The sequence below is a fragment of the Bactrocera oleae genome, chromosome 2 (assembly GCF_042242935.1).
Source record: "Bactrocera oleae isolate idBacOlea1 chromosome 2, idBacOlea1, whole genome shotgun sequence".
Classification (NCBI taxonomy): domain Eukaryota; kingdom Metazoa; phylum Arthropoda; class Insecta; order Diptera; family Tephritidae; genus Bactrocera; species Bactrocera oleae.
Genome location: NC_091536.1, coordinates 13,842,383 through 13,865,635, shown reverse-complemented (window position 1 = coordinate 13,865,635; position 23,253 = coordinate 13,842,383). Strand labels below are relative to the sequence as shown.

Sequence of the window (23,253 nt, the reverse complement as noted above, 5' to 3'; positions counted from 1 at the left end):
GGTCAAATCAACTCAGCTCGTTACGCTGATGATTTATATAAATATATGAACTTTACAAGGTCTCTGACGCTTCCTTTTGGGTGTTACAAACATCATAATATACCTTGTTCATAATGTCAATATATAATAAGTTCAAATTCCGCTATCAAATAATATGTTCGGCAAGTTGTCCTTGAATTGAATCAGTCCCATGGGAAAACATGAATATCTAGCAAATAACTAAAAATATAGCTTACAAGCTCTGTCGAAAGCGTGGTCTTGGATATGTCGTTTTAGTGGGTATATGCCAATTAACCTCCGATAATATGAAGGTATTAAAATAATTTAAATCAAAGCCCTTGTAAGAGAACATCTTAATGCTTTATTTCGCGTATATTTTCTAACAATAACAATTTCACATTATTTTCTATAAAATTATATTTTAGTATACACACAAATATATAAATATATCATGCATACAAGTATATTCCAAATAATACTTTAAAAGCACTTTTATTTTTATTGATTGCTTTTTGTTTTCAATATGTAAATATTATGAGTAGCCTTGGCATGCTAAATCTGTTGTGGCTAAGCCTGGTGGAAGTTGGCAAACTCGGTTTGTCTACAATTTCCTTTCATTCAACTAACTGACCTTTTGCGGTTAAGTGACTTCGTATGATTATTTTCGAATAAAAGGAGCTTTACGAATGCCGACCACGAGTTTGGTGAACATTTATGTATATCTATATATATTGTACATAAGTTTGAATATAATATACCTATACATAAACACATATTCAGAAAAGACTGTAGGAAGAAAACTGAATAAACTATTCTAACTGCAATGAAATGTTTGAAGCCTTTGTAAATTAATTGTTAATTTTTGGCTGACGTTTTCATTTTCATTCCACAATATTGAATTGTATATAACTGTAACTATTCAGCAAGTTGCAAAAGTGCAATGTTATCATTAAAAGTTTCGAAAAGCAATCAAATGTTGCTGCCCCCACTGATCTTCGTACGTTCGAGAAATTTAAAATTTTTTGCACAGAGAAAAACTTTATTACTCATTACACTTGTACAACAATTGTTTTAGAATTTAAATGAAATTGATTAGATATATTGTATAAAATTATTAATACAGGATACGCTATCTACGATAGCTATATAAACGTTTAATAACTTGGGAAATAACCCCGTCCTTTAATTTTTAACTACTTTTATTTTCACATAATAATTTACGATGGTTGCCTGATCAATTTCTATGCTTTTTGAGATAAGACGCAATACAATTTCCACGCATTTGTTGAATATACATTTTTCATATGACAAGTGACTTTTTAAGGCGATTAAAAAAATCATGTGATAACTAGCTAGTCGCCTTGCTTAACTGTAAATGCTTCGTATAGTGTTTATGGGGAAGTAACGCCGACAATTCTAAAATTCCTTGTGTATATTTCTAGCTTAGTTGGATGATTGAACGGCAGTATTTCCAGTGAGCACTTCTGGTGTACGCCCTAAATTGGGCTTCGTCAAGTTTGTTGATCTGAAGCTTAAGGGTTAAAACCGGTAGGGAATCCTGCTATAAATCTGAATTCCTTTACTATTGACTACCTCTTTTTGATCTTCCGTACTTCAAGTTCACACGAAAGGTCATACTAACATACTTACGTCCAAAAGATTAGTTTGCAGGTTTTGAGTTTAAGCTTAACTTCTACATAACATATATAGAGGGGTAGTTAGGAAAAATTTTGTTTCGATGTCTGCTTCGTATTTTAATGCATTAGTGAGTTTGCACACTGCCGCGTTGTTATAAACAATGATTGCTTCGTTTGTTTGCTTTGTTTTTGTTTGCTGGGAGTAGAGAATGAGTTGTTATCGTCTAATGTTCTCAAAAGTCTCTTTTTAACGGTAATATTAATAAATTAAACTGAATAGCATTAAAAAATCCTGTGTGAAAGCGTGTCCGTAATGATGCTAAGTATACAAGGCTTATCACTACACTCGTTTTCTACTGTAGTCAAAGTGTTTTTGTAAAAACTGATTTTTAGCGGTTGTGTACTTGCTGTAATCCTCGAGTGACGCAGGACAAAGCAGCTTCTTAAAACAATATATATTTGCACTCTTGAGCTGTAACTGAAAGTGAAAGCGTGAATTTCTGGTAATAATTTATCATATTTTAATGTTTTTGAGTGCAAATCTTGACATTTACTTATTGATTTAAGAATTAGAATGAACAGTTGGCATGTGCGTTGCGTCAGACTACTCACATTTTCTGATTAATGTTCAAGAGCTTTCTGCCTATAACGGAATAGAAAGTTGCATGTTTTTTCTTGAAGAACGATTTTTGGGTGTTTACAAAAATATATATATACAAATAATTGTAACCATGAATAACAAACATAAGACCTGCATATATTTGCATAAAATATTAGTAATGCTTCACTGAGACCATATAAACACAATTGATTTCTCGACAAAATTAATTGCTGACTTCGAATTTGTAATCAATATGTGTTTGTTCATATTGGGAAGGCAATCGAGCAGCTTAATTTAGTCAACTCAAATACCAAGCGTTTGCTCCATTTATTTTAGCTTTATATGAAATTCAAATTTACTTTGTTCTCTAAGTTTTATACTCTTGCAAAATGTTGCTAAAGAGTAAAATTGTTGGAAATTGGACGATGGGCACGACACCATAGTCTTTTAAGTAAAATCACATATCTCGGTACCTGCTCGACCGATTTCATTCAAATTGGCCAAATGACATTCTTGCAATATTTTCATATTCCAGAAATAGAGAAAATCGTAATACAACCATCACATCTGATCCTTTCACATTCCTGTATACAAATAAAACACCAATTAATATATCGATATAAAAACGTTGCACGAATAATCCCTCTAAAGTGCACCTTATGACCAAAAATTCTTCAAATCGAACCAAAACTGTTCAGGCCCGTAGGACCCAGTGCCTATAGTGGACTTCTTACCGAAAATATCAGTCCATTTGTGAGGTATATAATTGATGTTCGGAGACAATGCTTCCCGGATTATAGTATGTCTGAATGTCAAAAATGTGTTCAATCAGGTCAATATTTACCTTAGCCCCCATATACCTAATATAAAGATTTTCGAACTGCCGGGTGACTTTCCACCGCATATATGAGCCAATATGTGAGTTAGTTCAATAAAAATGTGCCTACAATCGGTTGAAAACTTGACATACATTACAACTAATTACAGAATTTTCAAACCTCCGGTTGATTTTACTCCATATACTTGTATGTTGGCGACGGTATGTGAGGTACCCTAATGAAACTCAGTGAGCATTTTATTCTGTTAATAGTATGTTGTGTTGTCAAAAATAGATAAAACCGTGTCAATACTACCTATATCTCTCATATACCTAACATAAAATTTTCTAACTTCCGGTTGGCCTTATACCATATATATCAGTCAATATATACGATATCTTAGCAAAATATTAGCCCATCTCGTTCTCTGTCCCCAATGTAGCCTGTATAATAATTTCCGACTTTACATCTGACAAAATGTGTGATACTTTAATGAAATTAAATAAACAAGTTTTCTTAAAAATTTTCTGGCAATATTAATGAAATTGGTCTAAACATTTATTCAAACCTTAAAACGCAAGGTCATCACTTTGGTGCAAATAGCGGATACACGTATGGCTGTTTTGTACGTGCGAAATATTAAAGGTTTAGCTTACCATGCTGATTCCCAGAATCTTATTAAGCTTTAATTATTCTAACTGTGATAATTTATTATGTGTTAACTTATGCATATACTATATAGATATAATTGATGCAGTCTCAAGAGCAAAGCGAAACAAATGATGGCAAATATATAAGGAAGCGAAATAAGAGTCAGTTCAAAATCAAATTGAATCTCCGAAACAAGTTTTCCTCAAGCTAATATCAAACAAATTATTTTTGTCACAAATTTTGTAATCAATTTCTTAGTGAATTCTGAGACATAGCCTAAAAACAATTATATATGTACATATGTGCATACAATAAACTATACTTTGCTATGTACAGCGCTCTTATGTATACACCATTGACTTTCCAATCAGTAATTTTATTAGTCACTTTTAATTTCATCCTATTTGTCAGTGTCAGAGTATTGCACTACTTCCTGTCACTCGTTAAATTCAACTTGGTTTGCTTTCTCTTACACAGGAAAACGGTAAATGCAAAGTTTGAACTTCATAATTTATTGCAAGCGGAAAAAATTACGCTAAAAATGTATATTAGAAATGCAACTGTTTATTATCTTCAGTATAAAATAAAACTAGAAACGTCAGACGATAATTTTTAATGTGAAATATATTGTATGCTCAAAATATTTTTGGCCGAAATAAGGGAGCTTTTAGTTATTAAGTTAAATCGCTGAAAGAAATTAATTTTAAGAATTTTTTTTTTCAGTGATTTTAAATTCGACGAAACTTTCAGATAATTTTTTTAAGCTATATATACAATGTACTTACAGTTTCAGAATAAAGTTTCAGTTTGAGTTTCAGTTCACGCTGTTTCTATGAAAATCTACAAGGTTTATTATTTACTAATCATGATGACATAATTATTGACTGTAGCGAGCATTTTCATATGAAAATTGATTTTCAGTAATTTTATCGGTTTTAAAAAATAAACGGAAAAAGCATTGTAAATTCGGAATATACTAACATTTTTGAACAGTAACTGAAAGTAACTTTGGCTAACTATATTCCTCCACTTTCCGAATAATACTATATCATATATAAAACACAGAATATATATGTATATATACTGAGCAAAAAATAAACTTAGAAGGAAATATTTTTAGTTTTATCTTGATTCGGTTAGCATTCAAAAATTTCGATACGTATAAGTATCTGTTTCTTAAAAATAACTTTTTCATTTTTTACACTGCGGATTCTTGTAGAGCATAAAATTTACTAAAAAATCTACTTCAGTGGAAATTGGAAATCGAAAACTCGTCTGCTTTAAAACTTTCAAAGCTAAAAGCAATTTAAATATAATTTAAAATTATCACTTTTAATAAAGTACAAACAAGGAAGGGCTAAGTTCGGGTGTGACCGAAAAGATTACACTCTTGCAAAAGTCAAAAGCAAATTTGTTAGTGTGTATTAAGCGTTTTAGATACATTTTTACAGATTTTTATAATTTAAAGATTTAAAGTATTTATGGGCGTGGCGGTGACCCATGGCGTGGCATGTTGCAAGAGAAGCACGGGAAGTAAAATATAATAATAAAACTAAGTGAGTCTCTGAACTTCAAATAAGTTAATATGGCCTAAATATGATTGTAATCCATTCCCTATTGCATTTCTTAATATAAAGTTTTGCCAACACCTGAAGTTATTTCCCCGGCTTCGATCCCTGCAAGTTGCAAGAGTAAAATGTTCGGCAACACCCGAATTAATTTCTTTTTATTTAACTTTGCTCTCGTAGTTTTTCTTAGCTTTAACTTTTTTCACTTTTCATAGCTTTAAAATATAAATCTCTACAAGAATTCGCAATGTAACGGCTTTTATTCTAAAGGGTTCATAAGTAATTTGTTTTTCGCGTATACAAGCAAGTACACTTTAAGCCAGTAGTGCGATAAATTAGCTTTTAACTCACTCAAATTTACATAGGTACATATACTTGTATGCTTCGATTTAATCAGAAAATTACAAACAAGCGAACCGTATTGAACCAAAACCGCTTCTTGTGGCCATGTGTGGTCATGAACAAATACCACTTTGCACACTTCATGTGTTTTCACACATCAATCGCCATTATCAACTAATTAAGGTTTACTAATTGCCATAAAAATTTCATTCACTTTACAGTTCAGTGAATAAACGTTATTTGATTGAATACGATAATGAAATTAGCGATTAAATATTGTATATGAATGGTTAGCATGTGAGTATCCTATATTTATTCACGAATGTGAAAATACATAAATAAAGCTTTAATTTTCTGCTGATAGGCAAGACCAATTAACTAACTAAAATTAATTTGGTTTTAGAGAAAAGAAAAGATATCACATATACAAGTATTCCACGCCCTTTTTTCGTGCTAAACTACCCTCGAGCGGTAATTCTTTTAAGGTCCGAAAACAGCTGGAAGTCTCTGCGATTTCGTAAAATACTGGGGATGCAGAAGCAATTCGAAGCCCGATTAATGCAATTTTCCATCGTATTTATTGATTTGTGACATGGTTCAACTGAGTAGCTTCAGAATTTAATACTAACTACTTATGTTTCCATAATTTGTATGCCAAAATGAAGTTTAATACTTTTAATCTTGTCTTTAAAAGCTTTTTTAACGTCTTTTGCTTTGCGTGTGGCATTCATAAGCCACGTATAAACTTGAGTACGACTCACACGATCAACACCATGAAATTGTATCAATAATTCGTATATGTTAGCGAATTCTTTTCATTTTCAAGTTTAACACAAAACTTTATCTTTGCTTTCTTTAAAAATGGAGTAATTGCACAGTTTTCTGTTTTTCGAAATGGCTGTAACTTTAACATTTGTCAACCGAACTTATTGAAAGAGGATGAGATACATTATAATGTTGCCTAATTTTCAATAGATAACGCTAACTTAAATATAAAGTACGGTAATTTTTAGAACACACCATGTACCTGAAGTGATTGCAGCCGTTATGTCCAGTAGCACTTCGATGGGAAATTAAATCAATAATTTTTTTTTTAGAAAAAAAATATTTAAACTTTAAAATATCGTGCATTTTGGTCAAACGCTAACCGAGAGACTCTTGAAGAAATCGTGTATGTAAGTTATATATATATACTTAATCAACTTCGTTAATATGATTTTTATGCAAATAGATTTTATCTTTAACATGTTCTTTGAAGAAAATTTTTCGATTTAGGAAGCATTTTTTGAAGGTTAAAAATTTGGATTGATAAGTTCAGTAGAAATTAACTTTAGCGTTGTAGCACCATAATATTCTCAAAATACCTTACACAAAAACTTTTTCTCACACACACATATTTGTGCCATATTTGCAGCTGACTCCATAAATTAATAATAATATTAAAATGCGGCAGGCGTTTCCTTTTATAAACTCTTATATGCGATATACGCCGATCAAGTGCCAAAGTGCCACAATTCACAGCTACTTAAAAGGCACGCACATGCATACTTGTGTATGTATGCTATGTACAGATAATGTATATAAAGATTTTCATAAAAAAGTTCGCAATTTTCGCAGATTTACTGATTTTATATGCATGAATATTCACATTTGCGCACCAACGTATACACACACACACACACACATTTCGCTCCGATTTATTATTAAGTGAGAATGAAAATTAAAGTGAAATGCCTTTTCACACAAACACACACCAGTATGTATGCACACCTATGCATGTATATGTATATGCTCTTATGTATTGTGCGCATTGTGTACACAAAGGTATATGTGGGTGTAAACTGTAGACGCCTGAGGGGAGGCGAGTCAAAGGCGAAATGTTAAGTGCTTGGCGAAAATTCGATTCTCCCTCGAATCATTAGTGCGGCACTTACTCAGCTCTATATATTGACAGCATACATGCACCAGCGCAATAATTTATTTGTCTACATAGTGAGTATAAGCGGACTGTGAAACAATTTCATGCATCAAATGACTAAAAGATGGATATATTTTCATTTGAGTAATTTTAAGAATTCAGCGCGTGCGTGTGTATGAGAAAGCTGCTTCGTTAACGAGTTTTACCAAAACGATGTAAACGCCTGTGGTTATCGAGTGGCAATTATAGCTGCATAATCCAGCAGGTGATGTGAAAATATCGTATTTTATATATTTGCACATATAACGGTTAGATGTTGGCGGAGTCAATCGCTTTGCTAACAATAATTTCGCGTTTAGTAAATTATTGAGTTTTTATGGCTGTTTGTATTCGTTTATTGAAAATTACTAGATATTTTAAAATTTATCGTAAGATTTCATTTAGAAAAATATTCCTTACAAAAACTTTGATAGATCAGTTTGTATGGCTATACATGTATATGCTATAGTGACTCGATCTGAACAATTTCTTCGGAGATTGTACCGTTGCCTATGACAATAACTAACGCAATATTTGAGCAAGATATCTAGTCAACTAAAAAAAAAGCACCTTATTCCGATCCTTCAGTTTGTATGTCAGCTATATGCTAGAGATATACGATCTACGCCATTTCTTCGGATATCGCATTTGTGCCTTAGGCAACAATCCATGCCTAATTTCTGGAAGATATCTTTCCAAATAAAAGGGGGGAATGATATATAATATATAAATATAAATATTTACTAGGAGTATGCGTAATCATAAAATACTCGTATTTATGTTATTTCTCATGATGCTTGTTACATTGTACTTTTTGTAAGCCGCTTGCGTGCATAAATTTGGTAGACTGTCGCGTGTTGACATTGAGTTTGAATTCGTTCACGAAATGATTAATGAATACTCTCCATGCTTCTAAAGCTCATCAATATTGAAACTCTTGGCCGAAAATTAAATATATGAAAAAATTAAATTCTCATTAACAGCGATATAACGAGTTGAAATATTGGTTCCGTGTAACGGTAGTTACTGCTCTAATGGACAACAGCAGAATGGCAATTAGATGCGTAGAAAGAATATACTAATTAGTATGCTGAAGCTTTTATTAAAAAGTACACGCACATGACAAAAAAATTACACACGGGCATATAAACATATACACAAGTATGGGCACGTTGGTAGCGATTTTGGTCGCCTGCCTGACATGACATTTTGATGGAGCAGATAAGCTTTTGTAAAATCATTAAGAGGTTTACTGGTAAGGAACTCAGCTGGTAGACGTTTACGTAGCAGAATTAGCACAGTGAGTTAAATGGAGATTTTTAATATCATCTATCATTTATTATTGGTTCTGTAAATATACATATATAAAATGTATACAAAAGTGTTTGGTTTGCAACTCGCAAAAATCAAATGCCTTCAGGTGCTGGTAAAACTTTATAATAAAACAAGTAAGGAAGGGCTAAGTTCGGATGTAACCGAACATTTTGTACTCTCGCAAAGTCAAATGGTATACTCGTTTGAGATTTCTTTGTGGATTGACTGATATTTTCGGTAGAAGGTCAACTATAGGCACTGGGGTCCACATATTTAGTGCTTAGGGGCTGGAACAGTTTTGGTTCGATTTAGACAATTTTTGGTCACAAGGTGGCATACTTTAAACGTATTATTCACGCCAAGTTTTACCTCGATATAATCATTGTTGCTTGATATGCATAGTGGAAAGTGAAAGAATGAGATGGAATTGAAAATGGTGTTATATGGGAAATAGGCGTGGTTGTAGTCTGATTTCGCCCATTTTCGCACTATAATATAGAAATATGAAAACAATGTTATGCACTGAATTTGGTTGAAATCGGTTGAGCAGATCCCAAGATATGGGTTTTCACCTAAAAGTGGGCGGTGCCACGCCCACTGACTAATTTTGAACGCGGTTCCCATAAAGTCATCTCATACCATCCCAGAGATAAAATTTAACCGATTTCACCCATTTTCACACCGTCAATAGAGGTTCTAATACCATTTGCTTTCAGTGAATTTTGTTATTATTCCTTAATGTGATCCTGTGTATCAAATAACAGTCTTGTATCTTATTGCGGACGGACAGACAGTCACCCGGAAACTCGTCTCTTCATCCTGATCATTTATATATACATAACCCCATATCTAACTCGATTAGTTTTAGGTGATACAAACAACCGTTAGGTGAACAAAACTATTATACTATGTAGCAACAGGTTGCGAGAGTATAAATATTGCGAAAGAATTAAGCATTCATTGTTCGAAGAAATCGGAATAAAATTAAAATCAAATTTGGTATCTTCTTGACTTACCATATATTGAAGACCATTAACTTAGACTTAATTTTATTGCTATATTTTAGTTCGCGTCAGCTAAAATTTTTTTAAAAACACCTTCAGATGAGATATATGCATGTGATATTAACTCTCTCCATTTCATTAAAATAACTCACATATTAGCCGATTTATACGGTATAAAGTCAACCGGAAATTCGAAAATATTTTCGTTAGATATATGGGGGCTAAGGGAAGTATTGACCCGAATTAATCCATTTTTGACATACAGACATACTTGTACTATTATCAAGAAAGGATACTCTCTGAATTTCAATTATATATCTCACACATTCACCGATATTTTCGGTAAACCGTCACTATAAGTACTGGGCATCACATATTCGGTACCTAGGGGCTTGAACAGTTTTGGTTCGATTTGGACAGCTTTGGGTTAAACGCATTATTCACGCAAATTGTTATCCCGATACCTACCGTATAGAAGTTAAAGTGGCGTTTTTTTTAACATTTTTTTTTAACATTTTACATTAAACATCTTTGATAAATTGAGGCTCTAATATGAAATTTAGCCCTTTACTAAAAATTTTTCATAACACCACTTTTGTAAAAGTTATAGGTAGTGTACTGAGCATTCATGTAGTACACCATGTCGTATGAGCAACACAGAATTTACAATTAACTTCTTTGAATGCAGTGCATTTCATGCACAATTTTTGACAGAATCTTTTTATGGAAAAAACGAATAAGATCTCTTATATTGAACGTTAAAATTTGGATAAGAATATCCTCTTTTCGAAGTTGTAAGTTTATTTGTTCAGAAAAAAATATTTTCAAAAACCAAGCAAAATGATTAAGAGACCATTTGATTTGAAAAAGTGATTGTTTGTTAACGACGAATATTTAAAGCAAGAAATGAAATAAAATGTCAGAGGGCGTTTGCAGAAAAAAAAACAATTGTGTACAATTTTTTACTTAATATACGAGTATGTATAACGCATATTTCGTGCGATTTTCTATTCTTTTCACTCACATCAGAAAGTTACAGCACGTATAATCTGTTAATAAATATTGCTCATGCACATATAAATAACTGCGCATGTAGGTATACTAATATAATATAAAGGTTTAATGCATTCCGCCCAATTTCACATACATTGTCGTTAAATGAACACACAACATTGTAATTATGTTATTATGAGAAAAATGTCAACAATACACATTGTAATGTAATTACATAGCCTTTTTTTTGCAACAAAACATTAATATTATATTAATTGTAATTAAGCTGTATAAATTAAAAACAGTCAAAAAACCTTTTTTCGACTGTACCGGCCCTTGCATTTCTTACAGCAACTATATCTACAATTAAATCTAAATACGTATACGATTTGCAGCCAACGAAAAAGTTGTAGCAAGTTCTTTGTAGACACATCATTTGATTTAAACAACCGTAAAGTCGAAGTAAGTTTACTTGAAAGGGAAAAAGTTCTGTTTTGAAGATGCAAGAGTTTACATGGCAGCTATATGCTATAAGGGTACGATCTAAACAATATATCAGAAGATTACCTTGCTAAATAAAAAAAAGTTTTCCATACAACAACTTGATTTTAATCGGTCAGTTTGTATATCAACTATGTGCAATAGTGGTGCGATATTTCTTGGGTAGCAACGGACGGGTGTACGTTTTCAGAAGTATATCTTAAAATCTGAGAGAATGGTTCGTGTAGTTAGACGGCCATGCCTAAATCAACTAAGCTCGTTACGCAGATGACCACATCTGAGTTTTCTTTTTGGGTGTTATCAATTTCGTGGCAAACTTAATATATCCTGTTCGGGATATAAAAATGAAATAAAAAAGCATTTGGCTGAGTCTTAAATCATGCACATATATGCAAACATATAAGGTAGAATATATATAAACATTTGCAACAGTTTAATTTCCTCTGCGTTGTGTAACATGAACTTACCTTAAGACTTCCATTATGCATTTCAAAAAGTTCATTGCTAGCCGTAAAGCGAATAATGCTTTTAATTTACTATGCCTTGAGGGCCAACAAACTTGTACGTGAAGTTTAAATGCCGAAAGAAAGGTTACAAGTTGTAAAAAATTAATCATTTACGTCAAGCTAATTTTTGATAAAATTAAGAGCATCAAACCTTATGAGTCATCCACAGTATAGTGTTGACATGGTAGCAAATGACTTCTTTTTATTACCGTATGTAAAAAATAAACCATATTTTCGACACCTGAAAAGGCAGCACATATTTTGGCGATACCTCAATCAGAGTAGCAGAATTGCTTGGACAATTGGTTCAAACGCATGCAAAACGAAGAATATTTTTAAAAACCATAAAGCGATTTTCGGTGATTAATATTTGTAGTTGTTCTTTAATCCCGAAATATAAAAGGCAACCCTCGTACTATATTGACAGCGGTATATAATTCGTACAAAGCTTTTTGTTTATGATATTCACTATTGCTTTGCAGATTATGGGTTGTTAAAACTCGCAAGAAAATCAGGATTTTAAGTTTCAGTATAAACTAAGTTGCAGCCATATGGCTTGGTGAGCGCAGAAAAAGAAAAAATTATAATTACGTACCTGAATTTAAAAAATAACATTAGTAGTGTAAGTGTAATCTAAAATTCTATTTATCTCGATGCAAAGTTACTTTAAGTTTTGTTAATTTTCAACTTGCTTTAAGGAAAGAAGAAAGCACGTACCATATTTAAGTGTTGTGGAAATTGATTAAAAGATTTTTCAATGATAGAAATGATTAGCGTGAAGAGCTAGTCATTTCAGCCATGTACGTCTGTCTGCCTGTATATATGCGAACTAGTCCCTCAATTCGCACACGTCATTTTCGCGGCAAGAAACTGCTCATTTGTCGGAATTGCAAATATCAGACTACTATAGCATACAGCATACAAATTAAACGATCAAAATGAAGTCCGAAGAACTTTGACGAGATATCTTCACGAAATATTTTATATAATATATTAATATATTATAAAGCATCGCTACAATCTCGGAAGAAATTGTTCAGAATTGACAACTATAGTATATAGCTGAAAACTGAAGTTTTTGTATGGAAAACTTTTTTGTTTGCCAACCTATCTTCACTCTTATCAAAATAATGGCTACAATATGGGACCAAATTGTTCGGATTAATATAGCATATAGCTGCCGTACAAACTAAACAACCAAAATCAATAGAAAGATCTGTTTGAACCTTTTATGCTACACCATACGCACCCGTGAATAGTGTTATAGCTTCGGTGTAGCCGAAGTTAATGATTTTCTGATTTATTTTGTCTTTTGTGATATAATACAATAAACTTTAACGTGTTATTGATATACCTATAACGCTTACGCAACATCCATTAGGCAGTCAATATTTGAAATTTCACCTTGGGCATTGTATTCAAAATGTGTTGAGTAAATTTAATCCTAACATAAGTTTGAATAAAAAACATGCGCATACATACATATAAACGCATGAGTATTGAGTTACAGTTTTAATGGATTGTAGTATACTAAACATTAAAGAATCCATTAAAATAACAGTGACCTCAATATATGTGAAATATCTATGTGGAACAGCTGCTTTGCTTTGTAAGTAAATTGAATGTAAATACGTATGTGTATATATGTATATGTATGTACGGCGCTATACATATTGCCAACCTTGCAACTGCTGCTCGGTAATTGCCATCATCCGGTTAACTGTTTCCACTGCGCGTTCTTTTAAACAGCACCCAACACCATAAAGGTATGAAATAGTGACGCGCATAGCATACAACCGCAAAATAAGCATACCACTGGCCCAGCTAGAATACCGGTACGCCGCCTCTCTCGCTCAAACTATAAAATTACAAGGCCGCCATGCGGATGCTTTGTAAGATAAAATTCTCTTGCAATTGTTTTGCCATTTACATTTCGTTTATTATACTTTATTACGTGCACTAAGATACTTGCACCAGATAAACCGTTGAAAAAATTTCTTACCGTTGGCTGCTAAAATACAGCAAAAATCCCACAAATCATTAGAAATGCGTTTTTAATCATAAGCATGAGTATTTGAAGTAATCATGTCTGCGAAAACGTGTGCTATGTGCATGACCTTGTAGTATGTAAGTTTGTATTATTGCGCATATTGCAATTATGCTTTCGATTTTGTGGTTAAGGCTGCCGTGTAGTGTATTTCTCGAGGCTGAAGTGTTTAAAATTCGACAAACCTACCAAAAACCATGTTAGCTTCTAATTGGGACTCTGGCGCAATCATTGTGAAAATTCGGCCTTTCATAGGAGCAATGTAAAGCAACATGCAAGTGTGTATAGTCACAATATTTTACAATAGCATGTGCTTTGTTTCAGCAATAGCACGCTAACTAACCTGTGACTACAACCATTAGTGATAGCTGGTTGTTATCAAGTGCTAATATCATTCCTATTTCACGAGTGTTGTATGCTACCAAATACGGTTATTGTGGGTGTTTCCAGCAAATCTGACATCAAAGTCTAATTAGTGTAGTGTAGTGACGCAATAGCCTTTATAGCGGGTATTGAAAGTACTATTAACTGAAGTTGATTGCAAAATATAATGAACATGCTCAATACAGAGTCAGGTCAGCATATTCGACAATACAGTTATATTCGCTATAAAGGGTCTCAAATTTAACACTGTATGTAAAGGTTTGAACTTTAAGCTTTAAATAAATTTTATCATATATGAAATATATATAGGAATACCTGTCCAAATGACAATTGCTTGACAATTATATTCAGTATACTTATAAAAATCGTGCAGAGCAATTGTAAGTATGGTAAAAAAGTTAAAACCTGTCAAAGCAGCTGTCAAAGTATGCACAAGTGCTTGACATTTATGTTCACTATATTTTCTTAAAATCAACGTTCAGAGCTTATAGCAAACAAAGTTGAAAGGCCGTGTAAATTTATTTTCAAAATTTCAGTCCTGTATGATCGGATGACTATAACATTTAGCTGCCATATTAACTAAACGCTCGAAATAAAGTGCTTGTATATTTTATAGGGTCTCCGACGTTTCCTTCTGGCTGTTACAAACTTCATGGCAAACTTAATATACCCTATTAAGAATATAAAAATGTTTCCAAAAAATCTATCACAGATACAAGTTTCTTACAAATACTTTATTTTGATCGGTCAGTTTGTATGGCTGTATGGCTATATGCTATAGTGGTCCAATATCGACGGTTCCGTCAAGTGACAGCTTCATTGGAAGAAAAAGACGTTTGCAAAATTTCAATTTAATCCTACTTAAAACATAAGATGCTTTATAACTCAATTACAATATTAAAAGGTCAAAAGAATTCATAAACAAAAAAATATTATTTTAAAAGCCAAATGCTTAGAAAAAAGTCAAAACTCAACAATCTCTCGATGCATAGCACAGAACAATGCAGGATTTAAAGGGCAACGATAAACTTTTCGATGGTGGTCATCGAAAAAACGTTTTCTCATCATACAAATCACCGGAAGTTTTCTTGCAGCAACCATTTTGATTGGGCTCTAAATATGTATAAGTTCACCACAACTACAGTTACTGCTTAATTAATGGGATGCGGTTTAAAGACTGATTACAAAGAGTAAATTAGTTTTAATGCTGTTGTACCCATATGAAATAGTATTGAGCTGATGATGCTGTGCGACAATAATTGAGAACAATACAACGAATATTTTAATAAGCGCACACGAAAAATATATACCATACAATAACAATATATCAGGTAGAAGGCGTTTGAGACAGCTGGAGTACATATTAAGCCATACTGATGGAACATATGATCAATATATTGATGCTAGAACTTTGTTAATATGCTTAAATATTGTATAAGAATAAAGCCACAAAAGACAATAGTAATATTTATATTAATATAAAGCCCTAACGCATAGAAATGAATAAAGTAGCTTGTATTCTTATTTGCATCAAGCGAATAGGTGTTATTCGAGAAAGAAGTGAGAGTAGTGCATTGAGAATACACATTTATTTGGGTTGTGTTTATAATTACACCCAGAAGAGTATATATTCCGTTTGCGACGAAGTTTGTCATATATCTGTCTATCTATCAAGTATATGTATGTTTATGTATATATAAATTTCAGCGTTATGAGCTGAGTCGACTTAGTCATGTCCATCTGCCTGTATGTATGCGAATTATTCTCTCAGTTCTTGAGATATCGATCTAAAATTGCCCACACGTAATTTTCTCGGCTAGAAACTGAAAATTGTTCGTAAACGCCGATATCGGACCATCATAGCCTATAACTTCCATACAAACTGACCGCTCAATATCAAATCTTTGTATGCAAACTTTTTTATTTGACAAAATCTCTTCACAACATCAACAACATTTCATAGACTACATATGTAGGTGCTTTCTCTTCGATAAGAAATATTTGAAAAAAAAAATTAAAAATAAAATATTTAAATTAGAAATAAATAAATTTGAAATATGTATCTATTGTGCAATATGATAAAGTTGAGCGATTTTAGAAAAACCAACATTCATATACAAAATGCTTTATAAAATGGTTTCTCTCTTAGATATACACATGTCTTTTACTGGTTTTCACTCACCAGTTGAAAATATTATAAACATATTTTGAAACAAACCTCTAATTAAAATTGTCGACAAATCAATCTTTCTGCCGAACGACGGCCAAACGTGGTAAGGAACTATCATGTGGAGTAGGAGACAATGCTTGATGAGCAAAATTTCGAAACAACGTCATTTGTGTCTTAAAAAACATAATTTTAATATAGCAGAAACAAGTAATTTAAATTCTTAACACGAATAGATACCATTCAAGAAATTTATTAGATAAAGCAAAAAAAAAAACATATAACATGTATGAGATACAAATGAAATCAAATAATTTTTCCATTGAAAGCGAAGAGCCTTCTTTACAAAAACGTATATAGATATATACAAAACCAAAAAGTATTATACAAAATATTCGTACTCACCTTGGCGAAATGTTTATCACGGTCACGTAGTTTAAACCTAAGTAAATACATACACCAGCACAACATCAATAAAAAACTTAAACAACACTTATTAAAGCTTTTCGTTTTTATTGCAAAGCTTTGCAACTTGTTTGCCTTACGCTTGTCCATGAAATCAAGTCTGAATAAGACATGATGTTTTACATATACATATATATATACTTGTACATTCGCTTACATATATTCTAAAATTTACACACAAAAGGTTAAATGAGTAAGATTTCAGTTTGCGTAACTAAACTTAGCCGCATTGAATCCCTTTCACATTAACTCGCATATATTATACTATAAAGGCTTTAACGTCACTTATCCTATTGGATATGGATGACTCACATTGCATATGCAATTTGCCAACAATGTTAAATGTTTACATAACTATTAATCCCCATGGCATGGGCCTTATGAGCCACACATAATGCCAGATGTATGCATATATGTGTGGTGTGTTGTACCTGCGCTGGCAACTAACTTCTATAGTTGCTTCTGACTTTGTAACAATTTTAGTTGTCAGTTTTAGGCCTTGACGTGCTGAAGGTGGTGCTGAAGTGGGTGTTTAAAGGGTAAGGTAATTTGAATTATTTGAAAGTAAGCAAAATTGAAATCTAAATAAATATTACATTGGTGAATGTATGTGTAAAAAGAAGGGTAATTTAAATTAGGTAAATATAAAATTATACGAGTGCAAACTGAATTTGAAAATACATATAAAAGTGTTAGAAAGCAAACTTGAAACAAGAGACGCGTTTTTCGCAAAACGGTTCAAAAGTCCGGCATGACTTCCAGAAATGTCTAAATGGTTCGATTTGAAATTTTTACGCAACCTTCTTGCATATATTCCTCAGGTATTGAATGCAGGAATAAGTTTTATAAAATATTAACATATTTTCTAACAATTCATAGCGACAATTTCACACAAAAATGAAAAAATTAATTCAAATATACGCTATTTTTTAAAAAATCTAAGCTGTATCGAAATATCCTTTGAAAAAATCCCCCATATTCTTTGATTGACGATAAGCCAAACGTTCGCAATGAAGAACTCCGTCAAGCGCCCTGAACAAGGTATATTAAGTTTGCCAAGATATTTGTAACACCCAGCAAACCTTCTTTACAAAAAGAACGTCGGAGACCCTATAAAGTACCTTAATAACTAAATGATCAGCATAACGAACTGAGTGAATTTAGCAATGCCCGTCTGTATATACGCAAACTAGTCCCTCGATTTTTGAGATATCGCACTGAAATATTGTTCGCGTTGTTTTCTCATCAGGAGTCTTCTTATTTGATTTCCGATACCGGATACCTATAGCAATTCCTCGTATGGAAAACATTTTTTTACTAGGCGTCTATTTATCGTAAATTATTGTACAAGGCATTGCTACAAACGCCGAAGAAATTGTTCCGATTGGATTAATATAGCATATAGCTTTATATATATATTACTTTATTATATGAATTTCATTCCTAACCAGGATTTCCCAAAAAAAAAAATTGTTGTAATACCATCACAGTCTAAAAATTTCATTACCTTCTTTAATAGAGATATTCCTAAGGCACAACTGTAACTCCTATAAATATGTAATGTTCTATACATTCCTTAATGTGTTTTCCCATTAAGATACCTATTCTCACGTCATTATAATCTGCCAGTTGCCGTCGGACTTGTCTCTAAATGTGCCTACGTGCCAGAAATTTTCAATTGATTTTCAAGTAGATTTAAAAGCACGCAACTGTTTTGTCCATAAAATGACGTTGCTGCCAAATGTGAAATCTATGATAAACGCTGTTAAATTAAGTGAGTAAAGACTTTAATCGGTTTATTACAATAGTATTAACAATGAATTGGCGACAGCAACGCAAGTCACATAAAAAAACTTAATAGTAGTACTAGTAGGGTTTTATAATGCTCAGCTTGCTTCTTGACTTCACGATTTGTACCTTACGAGTTTTTCTTGCAATTTAAGCAAGTGAAAATGCGAAAAAAAATGTTGAATTATCCTTTTAAACAAAGTGTGCTTTCTGCTTTGCCTTAAAACATCCTTTAAATAGACAAAATGATTACTTCGTAAGTCTTTTATCAAATGTTTGCTATACACACTCGATAAGAGACTTACAAAGTAGTTCTTAACAGCGGCTGATCATGAAAATTATTCAGCGTTTGATTATGTGTATGGAAATAATTTAATAAATACTAAACAAGAAAAAAACGTTAATTTCGGCTGCACCAACGTTATTCCCCCTGCGGATAGGGGTAAGAATTTACCCGCGGTAAGGCATGCCTGTCGTAAAAGGCGACTAAAAGCCAAATGCACTATAACTGTTAATTTATTTTTCCCAGAATTATCAGCATAGCAAATGATGTCAGAATTATAGATTATATTATAGACTTTAAATGAGATTCAAAATAAAAAGACATTTGAAGTTCAAGCGACAAATATCACCAGCCATTGAGTAGGGCGGAGCTCAAATGACAGTAGTTTCGGCTACACAGTCTGACCGGAGACTCAACTCTGGTACCACGGGGAGCAGAAAGCCCTTGGACTTCGGTTCAATCTGCTCATTGGGTTCGGCCCTTTGGGGAGTATCGTGGTGGCTGTGGTTTAAACCTAAATGCTGGAAGAACTGAATTTCAGTTGGAAAAAGAAGTTGCACAAGCAACTGGGTTCCGTACCCGAAAACGGAAGAGGTTTTAGGTCGGCCTCGAATCTTACCAAGATGGTCAGTGTGCCCCTACACATTGGTTACTGGTAACCAAATTAATACTTGCAAATAGCTCGTATTATTTGGGGCGCTTATCAACGCATTGTTTTGATACGTTGTGCTTTGGAGCACCGTGAGGTAAGGCCGTCGACGGCAGGTACTTACGTAAAACACGCCGGACGTTGCACCAACGTTACATGTAATTCCCTATCTTTTATAGCATAAAAGTGTATAAAAATTGTTTATCTTGAATTGGATCTTTCAGTTGTATGGTAGCTATATGCTATAGTAGTCTAATCTGCACAATATATCGGAGATTATAGCGATGCTTTGGTTAATAAGCGATGCCAAATTTCGTGAAGATAATTTGTCAAATAAAAACCTGTTTCATGTTTAAAATTTTGTTTAATCCGAAATTTCATTTTACAGAAGAAGTCGGTTCACTGAATAACTTTATTTCGGAAGCTGCTTATGATTAACAGTGCTAATTGAGTACATAAAATGTTGCTTTTCATTAAAGCTTTAGTGATATCTAAGTTGGCAGCTACATAAGTAGTTAAGTATTAGGGTAGCAAATGCAAGTTAAAATATTCAATTTAAAAGTTTACTGACAAACTTAAAAACTTCAAAATTTTTAGGCCATGTTAAATTATAATTTTGAGAGAGTTATACGTGTGCGTACACTGTGCGCCATTTTACATAATATATGGAAGATTTACATAATTTCCTTGCCGTTCCTAGCCATATTTAATATATGTACAATTACATACAAGTACAGGTGTTTGATAGCGCAAAGAGAGAAAAAAACGTAAATCTGCTGCTTACCTTAAAAGTCCGCTTAATTGACTAACATTTTTCTTCTCGCAACAATATATCTTTATTTGGATTACCATTAGGTGTGTAGCGCTGACTTTTTTTCCGCTCAGGATTTGTTATGTTTCCACTTAATGAGAAGAAGTATGTTTGTATGTTTGTTTTATTTATTTGTTTGTATATGTTAAGCACGGTTTGCAGCTTTGCCACACTTTCACTTTCTATTTATGTTTGTATATTTGCATTTACTTAGATGCTGTTTGAAATGTCGTCGAAACTGAAGTTTTCTCTTATTTGTTTCACCTTAAAATGTCCCAAGGCGGCGCGCTGTACACATTATCTTGGATCCATTAGTGCACACTGCTGTTACGGATACGCGCGTAAGCACACGCACACATAAACGCGCCAACACAAATTAACAAAATTCTAATCAAATTTATAGCAGCACTTTTAGTCACTTTACGGTTAAATGCCTATATGTAGGCTACACTTTCAGCGATGCTAAGAGTAGTATGTCAAAATGCTTTTGGTAATTTTTATGATTTAAAGATATACATTACTGAAACACACAAGTCATACATTACATATACATTAGCAATATATTTATATATATATATACATAGAGAGATTTTAAAAAGTGCCACAATTAGTTATTAGTTTAACACTGAAATAAATTTTTACAATTTATTAACGTCTTTCTTTTTGATTTGTTGATTTGTTTTAAGTCTTAAATTAAGCATATAGATTTGCTTGTATTACATTAATACATTTGTATTTTCACATATATATTTCAAAAGATACAACATTTTATATTTGTTTCATTTGTTTTGTATATTTTCTTCTATTTGTCAAGTTATAGGTACAGGATGTGAATTTGAACTGAGCGCCTGCCATGCTGCGTTCGCGTATTTATAGGCGCGTATATGAAATTCACCACACTCTCTATGTTGTGTAAAGCTCTTGCATCTGACCGATTGGCAGTGGCGGCAAAAGTACGGGCACACAAGCGTCTTTGAGCACGTGTACAGCAGCTACACTTATCCGTTCGTTTGTATTTTACACTAATTATGTTTACATCGATCCGCTGCTATGCCCAGGTGTAACAGGATATAATGACGTGTACAGAGCACATGTTTATTTAATGAGAGCGTATAATATAAGCATGTGCTTAAAGATGCTGAGAGCAAGGTTCTCTTGAAGCGCACTGCCGTAATATTATACAAGTATATACAGTAAGGTGCTATAGTTATAGTAAATGAAACCAAGAATGTAAAGTGATGAAAATTTATTTCTATATACTTTAAAATTTAGTGCCATTATTGAATTTGTGTTATTTATAAAAGTTATTTATAGGAAGGTGGACGATATTACATAAATTCTATTAAATTGAGCCTAAACACTTTATAACAAAATATATATCTAAATGATTTGATTTAAATGAAAATTTGCACACATTCTTTTCTCTACAAAAAGCTGCTCTCTTTGTCGGAATCGCCGGTATCGGCTCCTTTGGCACAAGTTTTTTGATTTAAAGAGATATCTTCAAGAAATTTGGCATCACTTATTGCCAGTGGCAGTGATGTAATCTCCGCCGAAATTGTTCTGATTGGATCATTCGGAGTTATTGTTTAAGGTAATAATGCAATCTCCGTAGAAAGTGTTTCGATCGGAATATCTATAGCAATAGCATATAGCTGTCATACGAACTGAACAATCAGAATCGAATTCTTGTAAGGAATCTTCCGTATTTTTGAACGGTATTATAGCTTCGGTGCAACGTAAAAAACAAGAGTTTTTTAATGAATAATTATAAATAATTTTATACTTTCAAGAGCTGCTATCCCAAAAGCTATTTCAAGCTTTTTTTATACAGCTGTTAGAGTACAATAGGATTGTCTTTATTTGTGGAAAAAAGTGTGACCGCTAGTTTTAGGTGGTATTAAAAAATTTGGAAAATATTGAAATAATGTTTCCAGTTCTGGAGATGGATATGAGTCATCAAAATATTCGTCCAAAAAATCAGTATTAAATTAAATTGGAAGCATGAAAATATTGATAAGTATTTATAAAAAGGTTTATTCCGACTACAGTTTAATATCTGTTACTATCTTTTTCTTCCGAGTATTCCCAAACATCTACACAATAGCCGAAGCACATATTTCGCTCGCAAAGCTTTTGTACTTTTATCGCTCTCCGAGCGTAAGCATGACGTCAAAACTGTTATGCACTTACCACAGCGTTGCGATTTCCGTTGCTTTATGTTTATTTTTTGTAGTGTGGTGAATTCGACACATTTACAATATAAGCGTGCGTAAATTACAACAACTACTACATATGTATGCACACCAGCGTGATAGTGAAAGGAAGAAGAGAAAGATGTGAAGTACTGCTTACAAAAATAATAACAAAAATCACAACATCAACTGGGCGAATCCTTTTTGTAATTTTGCCCCACCACACTGGCATATCGAGCTTTTTTCGAGGGCAAAGTACCGATTTACATTTAGTGTACTATACGTGTATGTGTGTGCGTGTAATGTGGTCATTTGTTTGCATATGCATACGTTTATATACACACATTTAGTATATATTATATTCACGGGCATACAAAAGTAGGTGAATATATCGTACATATATACATATATATACATATACTACAAATGAATATATCATGTAATGAGAAATTAATAGGAAATTTACAACTATCTGAGTAAAACTGCTGCTGGTTACGAAGGCACAATAGCGGTAGTTTTCTAGCCAAAAACAAAAAAAATTTCATTCTTCACGAATAAAGAAGCTTCCTTAC

General features: G+C 32.7%; 1 protein-coding gene across 3 annotated transcripts in view; it reads right to left on the bottom strand.

Annotated features, from left to right (window-relative positions):
* LOC106619405 (diacylglycerol kinase eta) overlaps positions 1-21,059 on the bottom strand; it is a 69,629-nt gene extending 48,570 nt beyond the window's left edge. For all 3 annotated transcript variants that reach the window (XM_036378121.2, XM_036378122.2, XM_036378123.2), the window contains exon 1: positions 20,460-21,059. The gene's annotated coding sequence lies outside the window, so the exon portion shown is untranslated. The remainder of the gene's footprint in view (positions 1-20,459) is intronic.
* Positions 21,060-23,253: the final 2,194 nt, after the last annotated feature.